This window comes from Armigeres subalbatus, chromosome 2 (genome assembly GCF_024139115.2).
Source record: "Armigeres subalbatus isolate Guangzhou_Male chromosome 2, GZ_Asu_2, whole genome shotgun sequence".
Taxonomy (NCBI): domain Eukaryota; kingdom Metazoa; phylum Arthropoda; class Insecta; order Diptera; family Culicidae; genus Armigeres; species Armigeres subalbatus.
The window spans coordinates 59,177,632-59,194,253 of NC_085140.1; the positions used below are offsets into that span (position 1 = coordinate 59,177,632).

At 40.2% G+C, this 16,622-nt stretch overlaps 1 protein-coding gene across 4 annotated transcripts in view; it reads left to right on the top strand.

Moving 5' to 3' along the window:
• The first annotated feature begins 7,929 nt into the window (after nucleotides 1-7,929).
• The window catches only part of LOC134208710 (WD repeat-containing protein 26 homolog), a 36,324-nt gene continuing 27,631 nt past the window's right edge, over nucleotides 7,930-16,622 (top strand). For 2 of the 4 annotated variants that reach the window (XM_062684528.1, XM_062684531.1), the window contains exons 1-2: nucleotides 7,930-8,226; nucleotides 8,484-8,962. The gene's annotated coding sequence lies outside the window, so the exon portion shown is untranslated. Of the gene's footprint in view, nucleotides 8,227-8,429; nucleotides 8,963-16,622 lie in introns of those variants that run through there. The other 2 variants (XM_062684529.1, XM_062684530.1) reach the window with 2 other exon arrangements.

A 16,622-nucleotide genomic window follows, 5' to 3' on the forward strand; every position in this document is an offset into this window, starting at 1 on the left:
GATATAATCGGCAAAGACCCAGGCGACGAATACAGGATCACGATTAGAAGCTTGGAACATGGAACTGCAAGTCGATAGGTTGCGCAGGTTGCGACAGGATGATCTACGATGAATTACATTCCCGCAACTTCGACGTCGTGGCGCTGCAGGAGATTTGCTGGACAGGACAGAAAGTGTGGAAAAGCGGGCATCGAGCGGCTACCTTCTACCAAAGCTGTGGCACCACCAACGAGCTGGGAACCGGCTTCATAGTGCTGGGTAAGATGCGCCAACGCGTGATTGGGTGGCAGCCAATCAACGCAAGGATGTGCAAGCTGATGATAAACGGCCGTTTCTTCAACTACAGCATCATCAACGTGCACTGCCCACACGAAGGGAGACCTGACGACGAGAAAGAAGCGTTCTACCCACAGCTGAAGCAGACATACGATGGATGCCCACTGCGGGACGTCAAAATCGTCATCGGTGACATGAACGCACAGGTAGGAAGGGAGGAAATGTATAGACCGGTCATCGGACCGAATAGCCTGCAGTATCGGACGACAAAGGCCAACGATGCATCAACTTCGCAGTCTCTCGCGGAATTTTCTTCCCCTCAAAAAATCCACAAGGCCACATGGAGATCACCTAATCAAGAAACGGAAAACCAAATCGACCACGTTCTAATCGACGGTAAATTCTTCTCCGACATCACGAACGTCCGCACTTACCGCAGTGCGAATATTGAATCCGACCACTTCCTCGTTGCAGTATGCCTGCGCTCAAAACTCTCGACGGTGTACAACACGCGTCGAAATCGTCCGCCGCGGCTTAACATTGGGCGGCTACAAGACGGCAGACTAGCCCAAGAATACGCACAGCAGCTGGAAGTGGCACTCACAACGGAAGAGCAGCTAGGCGCAGCGTCTCTTGAAGATGGCTGGAGAGATATTCGACCCGCCATTGGTAGCACCGCAACCGCTGCACTTGGCACGGTGCCCCCGGATCAGAGAAACGACTGGTATGACGGCGAATGTGAGCAGTTAGTAGAAGAGAAGAATGCGGGATGGGCGAGATTACTGCAACACCGCACGAGCACGATATAAACGGGCGCGGAACAGACAAAACTCGATTTTCCGGAAGAAAAAGCGCCAGCAGGAAGATCGAGACCGTGAAGAGACGGAGCAACTGTACTACGCTAATAGCACACGAAAGTTCTATGAGAAGTTAAACCGTTCAAGTAAGGGCCACGTGCCACAGCCTGATATGTGTAAGGACATAAACGGGAACCTTCTTATGAACGAGCGTGAGGTGATCCAAAGGTGGCGGCAGCACTACGAAGAACACCTGAATGGCGATGTGGCAGACGACGATGGCGGTATGGTGATGGATCTGGGAGAACGCGCGCAGGACATAATTCTACCGGCTCCGGATCTCCAGGAAATCCAGGAGGAGATTGGCCGGCTGAAGAACAACAAAGCCCCTGGGGTTGACCAACTACCAGGAGAGCTATTAAAACACGGTGGTGAGGCACTGGCTAGAGCGCTGCACTAGGTCATTACCAAGATTTGGGAGAAGGAAGTATTGCCACAAGAGTGGATGGAAGGTGTCGTATGTCCTATCTACAAAAAGGGCGATAAGCTGGATTGTAGCAACTACCGCGCAATCACATTGCTGAACGCCGCCTACAAGGTACTCTCCCAAATTTTATGCCGTCGACTAGCACCAATTGCAAGGGAGTTTGTGGGGCAGTACCAGGCGGGTTTTATGGGCGAACGCTCCACCATGGACCAGGTGTTCGCCATTCGCCAAGTACTGCAGAAATGCCGCGAATACAACGTGCCCACACATCATCTATTCATCGACTTCAAAGCCGCATATGATACAATCGATCGGGACCAGCTGTGGCAGCTAATGCACGAACACGGATTTCCGGATAAACTGACACGGTTGATCAAAGCGACGATGGCTCTGGTGATGCGCGTAGTTCGAGTTTCAGGGGCATTCCGAATCCTTTCGAAACCCGCAGAGGGTTACGGCAAGGTGATGGTCTTTCGTGTCTGCTATTCAACATCGCTTTGGAAGGGGTAATACGAAGAGCAGGGATTAACACGAGCGGTACAATGTTCAATAAGTCCGTCCAGCTATTTGGCTTCGCCGACGACATAGATATTATGGCACGTAACTTTGAGAAGATGTAGGAAGCCTACATCAGACTGAAGAGGGAAGCCAAGCGGATCGGACTAGCCATCAACACTTTGAAGACGAAGTACATGATAGGAAGAGGTTCAAGAGAAGACAACGTGAGCCACCCACCTCGAGTTTGCATCGGTGGTGACAAAATCCAGGTGGTAGAAGAATTTGTGTACTTGGGCTCACTGGTGACTGCCGAAAATGATACCAGCAGAGAAATTCGGAGACGCATAGTGGCTGAAAATCGTACGTACTTTGGACTCTGCAAGACGCTCCGATCGAATAGAGTTCGCCGCCGTACCAAACTGACAATCTACAAAACGCTTATAAGACCGGTAGTTCTCTACGGACACGAGACCTGGACGATACTCGTGGAGGACCAACGCGCACTGGGAGTTTTCGAAAGAAAAGTGTTGCGTACCATCTATGGTGGGGTGCAGAACGGTACGTGGAGGAGGCGAATGAACCACGAGTTGCATCAGCTGTTGCACCATCCATCGTTCACACCGTGGAAATCGGAAGACTGCGGTAGGCCGGGCACGTAGCCAGAATGTCGGGCAGTAATCCGGTGAAAATGGTTCTCGACAACGATCCGACGGGAATAATAAGGCGACGTGCACAGAGGGCAAGGTGGATCGATCAGGTGGAGGACGATTTGCAGACGCTACGCAGACTGCGTGGTTGGCGAAGTGCAGCCATGGACCGAGGTCTGTCTCCGTGATCTCTCCTTTAGCAACGATGATGATGATGGTCCCGCTACATACCCCTACAAAGGTTGTAATTACATTAAATTCGCGCCTAAAAGGGAAGACACCTGCCCACCATCGTCCAGCAACGCCCGCTGGTCCCGGTGGACGACGATCGTCCGCATAGCCGAGATTTCTGGCCGCACAGCTGGCTATTTTGCTCCCGTCATCACCAGTAGCAGCGGTATGTACCGGCACAATCATTTAGATTAGGTTACACTTACAGGTTACAGGTTACAACAAATTTACACAAATTTATTACACAGAACAACACGCACACGCAACAAGTAGGAACAAATAAAATGCATAAGGAATATGAAAGTTCCTCTGTTGTTAGTTTTCGTTTCCGCGAAAAACCCTTGATTACCCAGTTGTTAGCCGACCCTGGGAGTGCCGGAGAGTCTCTTGTGTCCTGATCTATTACTCCTAGTTGACGATTCAAGACATTTAATTTCAATTTTGGCCATGGCTTTGATACTTACTTTACAAATTTTCCGAAAACATGTATTTTGTTTGTTTACTTCGACCATATAAATTTGTCATCGGATAATATTAAAGTCCCTGGATAATGCCTTGTAATATCAAAGGAAGCAGATACAATAAACATGAAAATGCAAATCCACCGCTTTAAAGCTATGTCCAATTAGAATCCGGAATTATTTATTGTATTGCAGCGGCACGGAAAGTGACCGCTGCAAGAATTCTTTTACAGCGGTTTGTCTACCTAGGCGCCCACTTGCTGTGGTATAAATTTCACGATGTTTCGTGCAGCGAGTCCAAAATGAATCGCCTGCTTTGAGCGTGCTTACAGCGGCACACTAGGAGTTAACTTTTGGAAATCAGTATGGCGAAAAGCATCTAATGTTTAATATCTCGAAAATGAGCACCTTAATCGAAAAAATATTTGGTAGGCGTAGTAGCGGACACCTTCCTACATAACTGGTACCAAATAGTTTTTCGTTGGAAGTTACAACTGTTGAGAAAACCCGCGTTAGATGCCTTTCGCCATACAAACTTCGGATGGTTAACTCATGCTGGCTATTTTGCACATATACGTTAGCGCCTGGGTGCTGGCAGCGGCTGGTAGGAAACCAGCCACTGTATTTGATTCATTATTCCAGATGGAAGCCGAAAGGAGAGAAAAAAATCTGCACAACCACGTTGATAATCCTGCTCATCGACGATGGAACCTACGTCAAAATGGAATTCGGACAGCTTTCTAGCCAAAAATTCTACATGGCGACGGCACGTGGAGTAGCTTCTGCGAAGTTTAGGTTTGCTTTTTGGACAAACTTGCAAAAAAAAACAGATGATTTTGGCAAGGGATATGCAGCTGTGGAGCAAAGACCTGTGTGGGAAGAATATCAGTGTGGAAGCCAGTGGAGATATATCAGCTTCCACATTGATATTCTTCCCTCCCCCTTCATACGGGAGCTTAGCAGAAAGAAGGTCGTGCGATATGTGCCATCACAAATATTGCCCTCCGCTCGCTTTCAAATCAAATCGCCTCTAATTCTATCATGAACATGTACGTCTAGGTTCGGAAGATGATATTAGCATTTCCATATCATTGTCAATCATATTGATAATATTCACATTTCAAAAAAGTGGTGATGTTTCGTTGCCGGAAAACTCATGAGGCAAAACGCCTTTTAGCAGGCAGCTCTTGAGGAACAACGTACCATGCGTCAGCACATCAGCATTCTGGTATGGACAGTGCGTGGAGATGCGAGTACATTGTCGGATAGTTCCACTAGGGCATTTTGCCTCGTCGGAATGTTAGATGTTTCATCCAAACGAGGAAAATTTCAGTTTTTCCTACAATCCTATCCAGTATTTTGCGCTCGGTAATGGCGGCGTGAGTTCCCTACAGTTTGACGTTCAAGAGGTAGAAAACATTGGAACTCATCTAGTTAGAAATGGATAATGAAAAATTTGAATAACAACAAACGTCAACTACTTTGAACGAAAACAAGCATTTCCAACGGGATTTGATTTTGGTTAAACGAATTTCATCCATATTTTCTCATTTTCAGGGATAAAATAGGCCAAACCAAGATGATGTAAGAACCTTAGGCCAAACAAGAACCGCTTAATGAACGACTCCTGAATATTTTTCCCTAGATCTTTGGATGATGCTCCAAGGACTTTGTAAAACATCTGAAATATCTTCATGCGAGCGATATCTTCAAGTCACAAAACCGGTTAATTCCCTTCATATGAATACGATTTTAGAAAGATGAACTTTGATATAATAGCCGTTCGCCGTTAACTGCAAAGTTATGCAATGAATGGGGAATGTTTCAGAAGACTTTAGAGCCCACTGAAATACAAATTCATTAAAATCCACCATCATTCTTACTGTATTCAATTGGACGACTGTGCTCACTTAATTCGAACAACATCAAGACACTCTACTAATAGAATTAGTTATTTTTTCCAAGAATGCATAATTATATATAAAATATTTTTTGACATACCTAATGAAATACTTTTTAATTTACTATGAGCACACTAATTTGCGATGGAAATGAGTAATATTGGTTGAATTCAAGGTTGTACCGGTTGCTCCTTCATGCAAGAAAATGAGAAGGCTACCATATAAAATAGAGAAAAAATATCTTGAGAAAATTATACAGAAGATGTCTTCAAAGCATTTCTTGTTTGGCTTGTCGTACGCCTGAAAATGAGAAAATATGTAGATAATTGAAGCATTTATAAACATAAGAACAAATCCAAATGGAAATCCTTGTTCTTTCTCATGATAGTTGACGTTTATTGTCAAATTTTAATAATCCATTGCAAACTAGATGAGTTCTAATGTTTTCCACCTCTTGAATGTCAGACTGGAGGGAACTCACGTCGCCATTACCGACCGCAAAATACTGGATATATTATTTTGACACTTTTTTCACCTAACCTTCATAATTTCACGTCTAGTTTTATTGACTATCTCAAACATGGTAAATACAAGTGAATACCAGAAAGTCGTTTTGCTCCGGGGGGCGTTTTGGGGCCTCTTCCCCTATACTGATTTTGATCTTTAAAATAATTGAAAACCAAGAAGAACACGATAAAACAAGAAGATTTTTCCATGTGCAATTGCGATAAAACTAGCATTGAAATTATGGTGAAGTTTTGATAGCCAGCATTGCTTACAAGTTAACAATATTGATTTAAGAATCGCATGGCAAATGAGTATTACTATCTTATCTATAAAAATGAAATGGTCTGTGTTCGTATCCGCATAACTCGAAAACGGCTGGATGGATTTTTTTCATTTCTTCACATTCGTTATCGTTTCCGACGGGTTTATATGATATTTCCTTATGCGAAAATCACGGGTAAGATGGAGTAAATCGTGCAAAAAGTAAGAATCGTATGGAAACTTCGCATGGGCAGTTCACAACACGCATTTTCGCCTACTATGCAGGACAACGTCTGCCGGGTCGACTAGTTTGAGATAAAATAAGAAATAATCATTTAGAAATTTCCAAACATTTTGTTTTTATCTTTTGGCCAGTTTTTGGGGTAAATATTCCTTAGTGGGGCGTGTGGATGTCCATCGGCACTTCCTATTTATTATTTTGATGCTTTCGCCTAACCTACATAATTTTAGGTCCAGTTTTGTTACGGCTATCTCAAACACAAATATGAGGGAATATTCAAATGTCGCAAAAAGACGGAAAGGATTACAAGTTCAATCAAGAAATAAGGGGCCTCATTGCGCATCTCCGTCCGACAGCTCTTTCGTATGACAGTTTGCTCGTTTCGAGTCTAGGTGCGCAATGCCACCCAAGGTTGATTTCTCCAGCATAAGTACTAGAATGCTAATGACGCTGTTAGCAGTAACATGTTTTTCCGACACATGGGGTCAAATTGCTCAATATAACCGTTTATTCGCGTTGGTACTTTCGCACAGGATGTTGAAATACGCTCTCTTGATGCTCTTAATCGCCTTGTCTAAGGCTTCAAGTGCTTCAAATGGCGGATCGAATATCTCTTCAGACGACTTTAACGGCTGCGCCTAGCTGATCTTCCGTTGTGTTGGGAGTGCCTCTTCCAACTGCTGCGCGTAGTCTTGGACTATTCTACCATCCTGTAGCCGCTCAATGATTAGCCGGTTCGACTTCGACGCATGTTGTACACTGCGGTAAGTGCGGACGATTAGAACGTGGTCGATTTGGTTTTCCGTTTCTTTGTTAGGTGATCTCCATGTGACCTTGTGGATTTTCTTGCGGGGAAATAAATTGCTTGACCACCATTCCGCGGGAGGCTGCAAAGTTTATGCATTAATGCATTTGATCTTCAAGTTGCGAATTTTTGCGTCAATCGGCATTTCGCCCAGCACTATACCCGGTTCCCAACTCGTTAGTGGTGCCATAAGTTAGGTAGAAAGTAGCCGCTCGATGACCGCTTTTCCTCACTTTCTGTCCTGTCTAGAATAGATACTAACAGGTAACTAAATTCATTATTTGCATACGTATTTATCTCTTTTGTTAAACAATAATTGATGTATAATTCAATCAGTCATTTCATTATATGTCATCGATGTTCAATTTAAAAAATGAGCGACATTAGGAAAATTTCATTTCAGCTATATTTGCTAGGAATATATTCCTGAGAATCATTATGGTTTGTGATGCAGGCTGTGCCAAATGTTCCCAAATAAGCACTACCTACTTGTTTTTTATCGCACGTTTCAATTTCGTTAGATCTTAAGTGTATAAAATAAGGCTACTTGACGGTAAATATCAGTGCCATGTGCGTCACAGATTTTGCGTTCCACACTCACATGTTTCTTCCGTGGAGCATTTTCACCTTCAGCACAGAAAAGTTATTTACAAACTTCCAACCCATGCTTTTCGCTCTACATTCTCTACAATGCAATACACCCTAAATGAAGATATCGTCGAATGAATATCTGTTGGGGTGGTGTGTTAGTAATTTCCTCACCAGTCGAAAGCTTTTCTTTATTCTCAGTCTTGCTTGCTTACCACGACCAGCATCATAAATTCAGTTTAGTCCAAAGACGAAGACTATCTTCGAGCATCCGCCGTCCATATCGTAGTCGTCATTACCATTTCTTGCGCATCTGATCGAAGTCTAACTTTCTGTCTGGACAGAAAACTCGAGTGTGATCGGACAAAGATTATTGGCAAATGTTGCAAACTACTCAAAAAACAGCACATAAACTGTTCATGAACAATTAGAGATACGAAAATAGCAAGGTGACTTCGCAGTACACAGAAAAAGCTAATCTCTGAGATTGTGTGATTGAATTTTTCTTTCTGTCTGGTTGCCTAAGGTGAAAATCATACTGCAAAGAAGGGCAAAGCAAAGCGAAACAGTTTGAAATGCGTAATTATTTTCGCTGCTTCGCACTTCCTTTGTGTTGAAATGGGAGGCCACGAAGCGTGAAAATTGAATTTTCCAACAGGCAGTGTCGTCTCTTCCGTCATCATAATCCTCTGTTGTGGGGTAAATTGGGGTGGTAATATCGATCCAGGTCAAACAGTGGTGGATGTTGGGAGTTTATTGCAAATTATTTCCTATTTTTCATAGAAAAAAAAGAGCTAATATCACAAGTGATGACAAAGGAGTGATAGCCTTCAGGGTGATTGTGCAAGAGGAAGGAAAAAGCAAGTGAAAACTTTTTAATGAAAAGTGCAGAATAGAAGAAGAGAAAGAAGCATGAAGCGAAAGAGATGCGCAGCATAGCTACGAAGAAAAAGTAGAACGTAAACAAAAACATAAAAATCATAAAAAATAACACAAAGAAAGGACTTCAATTTGGGTGGCTGTGTTGTTTGGGTCTACGGAGAAGTGAGCTGTAACGACCACAAATATAACGTTGTACGATCGATGGTGTGCGTATATTCAACAGCGAGGATACAGCAGTGACATCTTGTGAGCAGTGGGTGGTATTTCGTGTTGCAGGTGGAGTTTTCACGGTGTAGTTAGGACGCTTTTCACCCAGAAGGTTTTGACGTTTCGATGCACTAACACATCCGTCACGCAAGGTCGTTCAATGCTGGAAAACGGTGAGCTGGATTCATAATATGTATAGTTCAGTGCGTGTGTGTGAGAGAGAGCATAGAAGTGCATCTCGTGAGTTCTATGCTAAACACGGTGTGCTTCGGGAAAATATTATATATATTATATTAGGATTTATTAGTATTTATTAGGGAAATATTAGGATATCATTTTTAGATCTAATCTTTTCCTGCCATAAGATAAATTAGTGTGCCGCCAGCAGTAAATTGTATTCCGACTTCCGTGGAAATCGACTTCCGAATTTCAATTTGGTACCAACGACTTTGTCAGCGACAAAACAAGCTCGATTTTGTGACAGTACACCGTGCAGTGCTGCATATTTATTTTAATTTCCGTGTGAATCTCGTCGGAAGTGGGGCAGTTCATCAACGCCATACAAACAGTTTTGGTCTAAAGGCACAATAGTACTATTCTGCTGTAATCTTTAAAAAGTTACGTATACGCTATTTTCCAAAAATGTTGTTAACGAATAGTACTCGTTAACTCTTTTACAGAAAAATGGAACACTTGTAAATGCTGTAATTGGGCACATACGTCACTTTTTCAGAAAACGACATACGTTTGAAATCTGCAAGTCTAAATGACATCTAAATTGTATTCATTTTGAATTGAAAATTTGATAGTTGTAACAGTTTTGCAGTTATCAGACCGCTAAACTTCGTCGACTGTCGACTGACAATCATTTGACGTCGAAAATGCGTTGCAGTTATCGAACGGCATTCGCTAACTGAAACGTAAACATTTTGCAGTTATCAAACGGCTAGTGTATTCCCTTAGGGGCCTTCCTTAGCCTAGCGGTAAGATGCGCGGTCTGAAAATGGTCTCGACTTCCCTGGGCATAAAAGTATCATCATGTTAGCCTCATGGTATACAAATGCAAAAATGGTAACTTGGCTTAGGAAACCCCGCGGTTAATAACTGTGGAAGTGCTGAATGAACACTAAGCAGCGAGGCGACAATGTCCCAGTGGAGAATGTAATGCCAATATGAAGAAGTTGTTGATCTAGTTGAAAACTCAGCCGACAAAGTCATAGACCAGACCGGGATTCAAATGCAACTACCCAAGTAACACCAAGCATTACAATATTGCACATATAACAATCACAAATCGGCATTCTAAATGCTAATTGCATTAGATCAGTTTTAACGATGTGAAGTTACATTTATTTATCAACTGTCAGACAACGATATTGTAGATCCAGTTGAAAACCGAACTGAGCTCTCGCGACAATCGCATTTTCTCCCGTTTCCGGATGTCGCAATTGAATCACGAGTAGTGCGCATCTATGCCATAGCCGTGCGCCATCATGAGCACCACTCGCGATGCAGTTGCGACATTCGGAAATTGGAGAAAATGCGATTGTCACGAGAGCTCAGTTCGGTTTTCAACTGGATCTACAATACTCTAAATCAGCATTACGAGTGCACCGATGCATTACTGATGCTTTATTTCAACATGTCAAAGTAATGAACCATTAATTCGGTCTTATAATTGTCCTTTTCCACTTTAAGTCAACTTGTAGGGCTGTGTTTTTTACAAGCATATATATATAGCTTCATGGTTACTTGGGTATTTTAAGAAAATGAATCGCCTGCTTTAAGCGTGCTTACAGCGGCACACTAGGAGTTAACTTTCTGAAATCAGTATGGCGAAAGGCATCTAATGCTCGATTTCTCAAAAATAAGCACCTTCATCGAAAAAATATTTGGTAGGCGTAGTAGCAGACACCTTCCTACATAACCGGTACCAAATAGTTTTTCATGAAAAGTTTCTATTTTCGAGAAAACCCGCGTTAGATGTCTTTCACCATACAAATTTCTGGCAGTTAACTCATGCCGGCTATTTTGCGCATATACTATAGCGCCTGGATGTGGCAGCGGCGAGTAGAAAATCAGCCACTGCCAATAATTCATTGACAATTTACAATATTGTATAGGATTAAGCAGAACATAGTTGACCAACACTTTACACGGAAAGTCTTCTCCTGAATCTGTAAAAAAAATATTTGAGAAAAAGAACACCAACCGTAAGGTTTTTTGTTTTGAAACCACCTTTTCAACCCAGATTGGAGAGCCTTCTGATCGTTCAGATGGAAACGACGACCGTTAAACCTAATTCTATCGGAAACCAGTATCTACAACATTTATCGTTAGCTTAACAAAATCGTCGCCGAGTACACTTATAAGTACACTTACGAGTACACTTAATCTCCAACGATGTTATTGTCTCTGGCACTGATTATAATTATCCGAGTTAATGGACAATTGACGAAGACCTAAGCGCTTTACTTCCCATCGACGTTAGTACAGCATAAAATCAATTTATACAACCAATGATTGCATTCGTGACCAGGCATTTGTTACAACATCATTGAATTTTTAGATCCACCTACTTCCCTACTTTGTATGAACAATTATCGTCCATCGTAAACCGTTCGTTCTGCGGATTAATATGAAGCACAACCACATCAAGGACATTGACGTTCCAAATCATAACGACGAATTTATATTTATATGCTCAGCACCTTATGCTTAGGAAACATTCGCTATCAGCTAGGTCCCAGTTCCTAGACTTGATCAATCAAACTTGTCGTTAGCGTTGCCTTTCGGAATAATGGAAACAAATCTGTGTCATTCCGATTTCCAAAAGTTGTAACGGTTTATTCCAGTGGAGTCATCATAAAATATTGAAAAAGTAAAACGAGAACAAATTCCGCCTAAAAATCTGGCTTTAGCGCCAATCCTCAGAAAAGGATTTCCAAATTTCAATTATGGTTACCCGCTAGCTAGTCCGCCACGTCATGGTCCGAAAACCGTTCATGCGGAATCTGTTCTCTACACTTTCAATTTAACAATCGAGCCACAATCACTTTATTCGTTCTTCAAATCTATTCCGATTCAAACTATCTCACCACATTTATAAACAAAATTGAGTTGACTCAGCAACTCCTAGAAGAACCGACCGAATTGCGCTGCGAATCAATAACATAAAATATTTTTCTGATCGCATTTACACAATTCCACTTTAACTTACGTCGGTTCCAGTTGTACGTATGATACCGCTCGCCCCTTTCAGCCACACCACACGTTGCAAAATTATTTAATTACTCTTAAAATTTTGGTTGTAGTGACAACTACAAGTCCGAACCGACTCCTGCTGACCGTTGGTGGTGGGTGGGTATGCGGTACGATGCCGAAAGCACGTCCTGCTGCGAGAAGCGATCAGCCAGATGATGGCAACCGATGCGATGATCGCCCGATGCGAATCCATCCTACCCAGGCTTGGGTGTTCGGCTGCAGCTGCTGCTGGCCTATTCAGGTGGTTATTTAGAAATTCTCTCGAGAATTTATTCGGATATTCCTCCTGAAATACATGTTGAAATTCCAGATATTCCGGAGGAATTTCGAATGGAAATTTCAAAGGATTTCTGGAGGATTTTCATAAGAAATTTCTGAAGATTTCTTGAAGGAATTCTCAAAATTATTTCTAAATGAAACTTCCGAAGAATCCCTGAAGGAATTTCAGAAGGGTTTTCTGAAGAAATTCGCGAAAGAAAGCTCAAAGGAAATTCCGGAAAATTTTCAAAAGGAATCTCCGAAGGTCTAAAAGTATTCCTGGAAGAGTAACTAATATAATCCGGATGAATGAGCGAATAAATTCTTATAATACTTTTGGGTTTTTCTTTTCGGCATAAAGTCTCAATTCCAGATTCAAAACAGTGTTTTCTTTTACTACCGTGGAAGTACCATATTTGACGCAGATCCAAACTTGACGCACTTTCATATCAAATAATTCATAAAACTTATTTTCCAAGCTAGACGTCTTTATTTGCTCTTCTTCTTTGCATATATTGCATAAAAAGCATATTATCGATGAAGAATTAACTTATCCGAATAAAATATATGGAGGTCATACTCATAATGCGTCAATTTTTCGCTTTCTTAGCCACAATGCTAAGGATCGAATGATCATTTTTTGCTCACAAAATGACTTTTGTGAGAATTTTCGACCCCTACCTACAAACAGCTGAGCATTATGAGTAAGCTTTTCCTTTTATGCTGAACATTGCAACATTCGAACGCATTTTTCAACCCAAAATGTTTTGCGTCAAATTAGGCTCACAATTCATTTTGATGTTCCTAATTAACCTTATCAGACGAATTTAAAATGCAGTGCTTAGAAACCTCAATAATATTCTTAGGAAAAGCAATATGTATTCATTTTATTTTAACTAAATCTCTACTACTTAGAATATTAATTAACATTGGATTATTCCACTCGTTTATTCCAGTGTCAAACCCATGGTAGTATGCCTTATGCTGTCTTCGATTCTGATGCGTTTTTTTTTCACGCGTTTTTTACACGGTATTTGGCAATTATGCAGTTTTTCTTTGCTGGTTTTTATTCTCGCGAGAAAATAATATTATATAATAAATTAGTATCACACAATTCAATTTACTTTCTCTGTACGAAATTCCAACAGGCCAAAAAAATGAACACATTTAATTAATTACTCTATTGCTATGCAAGCTACTAGTCAGGCAACCCTGAATAGGAAATCAAAGAAAAATATGCCTGGTTTTCTTATATAAGCTTCAGTTTACGCTAATAGTTTATTGAAAAAAATGTACCTATATAGACGGACAGCTCATATTTTTGAGATATATCTGCCAGTCAGGTAACATTTGCATATTGGTAGCTTCAACGTTGTTCTAAAAGGGTTCATATACGGGTTGCGTTCCTTGTATCCGTCTCAGTTTATAGATACAAAATTCCAGATTACCAAAGAAAGTGGTTTTTATTACAAATGCAACAGACCATATGTTTTGGCATGACTCTTACACCGAATTGAGAAGCATTTTGATTGATGTGTAGGGTACATGAAACTAACAAAACACTTACATGCCACATAGCATATAACCTGCAGAACAACTGAACAGAAATAAATGAAATGCTGCTTTGTAAAATGAATTAACTTGTTATTTTATACAGTGCACTGTAATTATATAATAAACAAATAAGGCGTTTATTTGATTGAGTTTTAACATAGTTTCAAAGTGCGTCAAATTAGGAACAACTTTGCGTCAAATAAGGAACATGGTAAAATTAGTGCGTCAAGTTGGGCACCTTAAGTACCACATAAACACATATATAAAAACTAAGAAATGAACTTATATTTCGAAGTTTCATTATTTGTACACATTCTATAATAGTAGAAAGCTCGTTATGCAGAATATTAAGCGAATCCATTTTGCAATTATTTTTTAAATAATGATTCTTTTCAAAATTTTCTTAACTGCGTCAAATATGGTGCCTCCACGGTACTGTTCGGATTGTCAAAGGAATCCCCGGATAAATTTTCTAAACGAATTCCCGAAAGGATTCCTTCAGATATTCCTGAAAGATTTCTTGCAGGAGTTTCTGAAGTAATTTCCGAATGACTTCCTGTAGAAATCTAGTTCATATTAAAATTCCAATAGCTATTTGACTAAAAATTCCATTTGATTTTTTTCGTTGATTGCTTTGATAATTATTTAGAAGATTCATTCAACAACTCCTTCAGAAACTCGTTAAGAAATGCTTTTCGAAACCCAATTTAGGTTGTACTTTGGAAATTCCTTCGAAAATTTATTCGGTAATTCCTCTAAGAATTTCTTCTGAAACTTCTCCCGGAAATCCTCCAGATATTCTTTCGAGAACTCCTCCAGGAATAATTTATAAAATTCCCCTGTAGCTCAGTTGAATACTCTACCATGGATTCTTTGGTAAACCTCCCAAAAATCCTTTGCGAATTTCTTCAGAAATTCTTTTCAAAATTCCTGCAGGAATTCTTCCGAAAATTTTGTTGGAATTTCCGAGAAATTTCCAAAGGATATTTAAAAGGATTTCTGGAGGAATTTCGCAAAAATATTTCTAAAGATTTCTTGAAGGAATTCTCGATAGGATTTCTAAATGAAGTTTTCGAAGGATTCGTGAAAGAATTTCTGAAGGGATTCCCAAAAGAATGCTCAAAGGGAATTCTGGAGAAATTTTAAAAAGAATCCCTGAAGGTCTAAAGGTATTTCTGGAAGAGTAGCTCAAATAATCCGGATGCATGAGCGAAAGAATTCCTATAAGAATTTTCGAAAGAATTCCTGGAGATCTGAAGAAATTCCTGAGGGAAATTTCGAAGGAACTCCAAGAAATTCTTACTAGAGTTTCTGAAAGAATTTCTTGAGAAAGTACTGGCAGAAGTGTGTAAACACATTACGAAGAAATTCCTAAAAGAATTCGTAAATGAATTTCGGAATGACTTTCGAAATTTTCTAATAATTCCAGTCTTTGAATTTTCGAAGGAATATTATGAGGAATATCCAATGGAATCCTTCAGTTTATTCTCGATTTTTTTTTTTAATTTGTCTTCGGAAATACCTTTCGAAATGTTATCGAAAATTCCTTCGGAAATTCTTCTAGGGATTCCTTCAAGAATTCATTTACAAATTCATTTCGGATTTTCTTTGGCATTCTTTTGAAAAATTCATTGCAAATTTATTTGGAATTCCAACGGAAAAGCTTTCAGGAGATTTCCTGTTATGAATTTTGAATGAAATTTTCGAAAAAAAAAGTCCTGGAGAAATTTCAGAATGAATTCTCAAAGAAATTTTTAGATGAAAGCCTGAAAGATTTTCAGATAGATTTGGCAACGCAATTCATAAATACAGGAATATACAATAATGGTATTTTGAATAGAATTTCCGGAGAAATTCCTAGAATTTCTTTGAAAATAACTTCGGAAGTTTCTCCAGGATTAATCGAAATGCTACAAAAATCAGTTATTTGTCTCTTGACAATTTTGCCGTATATAATTAAATTTCGGATAAATATTCGATGGGTCACGTTCCCCATCGTGCTCCACTTTAACTCAGCCAGTGGTGTTCATACGAAGCAATAGCGCAGCGCCTCCAGATTGGTGTTATGGTCCTATATCGCTTACTCCATACTGTCACTGCACCCAAAGATAATGATGTCATTTGTTTCTATCTTTGGTTTTTGAGCCTGTGCCGGGAATACCACTCGTAACCCTAGAAGCTTCCAACCCGATTTTATTACATAGATCACATCGGGGATTGTATGTCCTTCCAAATGTTTCTGTGGCCATCTGAATAATCTCTATACTGTTCAACCCTTCCGCTAGAGGATATTTGTAACCATTAAATATTGATTGCAAACGTTAGAAACTGAGACGAAAATCGGCAGAGAAAACGAGATTAACAAAACGAAGAATCATTTTTTGAAGAAAGGTGATTTACGCTTTCTCAGTGATGTTTCTGGTAATGGAAATAAGAGAATAATGTATTTGAAGTAGAAGTCGTTTCATATTTCACCCAGTGAAAGTAACATATCTATTCAAGCATAATTTTTCATAACGACGTATGTAACAAAAGTAAACAAAACGAGGTTTTCAATACAACGTGACAATCAAACGCGGCTTTATATAATACGCATCGATTTTACTGATTTCAGATCTTAAAATTCTTTAATTCAATCCTTTTACGAATCGACGTATGCAAAAATTTCTATTTTTGAAGTCTCACTGTTACATACGTCGCTTTAACATATGGGAACTAAGAGCGACCTATGTAACAAAAAAGCAAAACAAAACAAAA